The sequence below is a fragment of the Rhincodon typus genome, unplaced genomic scaffold, assembly GCF_021869965.1.
Source record: "Rhincodon typus isolate 14 unplaced genomic scaffold, sRhiTyp1.1 hic_rhity00000557, whole genome shotgun sequence".
NCBI classification, from domain to species: Eukaryota; Metazoa; Chordata; class Chondrichthyes; order Orectolobiformes; family Rhincodontidae; genus Rhincodon; species Rhincodon typus.
Window position 1 is genome coordinate 33727 of NW_025966195.1, and position 1380 is coordinate 35106.

The following is a 1380-nucleotide window of genomic DNA, read 5'->3' on the forward strand; positions in this document are numbered from 1 at the left end:
TGTAACTCAGTGCACCCTCCAAATCCTCCCTAAAACTGTGCCTCCAGTAAATAAACGGTCAGAGACGCCTGTAAACAAGCCCTCAGACAGAGACCCCTTTCAATAACCAGAAAAACAAGCAGTTCAATTCAAATAATTCTTAAAACAGAACCCCCTGTAATTATACCCTCAAATACACAGGCCCCTTTAAATGACCTCTAACACAGATGCCCTCGGAAGTAGAATGTAAAACACAGGGCTCCCTGTAAATAAAGTCGAAAACACAGAGCACCTATCAATAAACCCCAACATCGAGCCGACGTGTAAATTATCCGTAAAACAGGGCCCCATACAAATAAACCCTAAAAGGCAGAGGTCGCAGTAAAAAAAGAGCCCCCTGTAAAGAAGTATCAAAACACATGGTAAAAACCGGAAGAACTGCGGATGCTGCAAATCAGGAAAAAATGCAAAGTTGCTGGAAAAGCTCAACAAGCATCTGTGAGGGAAAAAAACAGAGTTAACTTTTCGGGTCAGGTGATCCTTCCTCAGAACCTCTTGCTAGCGCCTCTTTACTAATGCAGGGTCAATCGCCTTAAAATATCCTTTTCTGTGATTTTTGTTCGTCACTATAACATTATAACACAAGAACATAAGAACTAAGAGCAGGAGTAGGCCATCTGGCCCCTCGAGCCTGCCTCGCTATTCAATAAGATCATGGCTGATCTTCTTGAGACTCAGCTCCACTTACCCGCCCGCTCACCATAAACCTTAATTCCTTTACTGTTCATAAATTTATCTCGCCTTGCCTTAAAAACATTCAGCGAGGTAGCTTCAAACGCTTCACTGGGCAGGCAATTCCACAAATTCACAACCCTTTGGATGAAGAAGTTCCTCCTGTCCTCAGTCCTACATGTGCTTCCTTTTATTTTGAGGTTATGCCCCCGAGTCCTCGTTTCACCTGCTCGTGGAAACAACCTCCCTGCCACCACCTTATCTATTCCTTTCATAATCTTGCATGTTTCTACAAGATCTCCCCTCATTATTCTGAACTCCAATGAGTATAATCCCAGCCTACTCAGTCTCTCCTCATATTCCAACCCTCTCAACTCGAGAATCAACCGAGTGAATCTCCTCTGCACCCCGTCCAATGCCAGTACATCCCTTCTCAAGTAAGGAGACCAAAACTGCACACAGCACTCCAGGTGCGTCCTCACCAGGACCCTATACAGCTGCAGCATTACCTCCCTGTTTTTAAACTCCATTCCTCTGGCAATGATAAAATTTTGTTTGCCTTTTTAATTACCTGCTGCAACTGCAATACTACTTTTAGCGATTCATGCACAAGGACACCCAAGTCCCTCTGCACAGCAGCATGCTGCAATTTTTTGGCATTTAAACCAT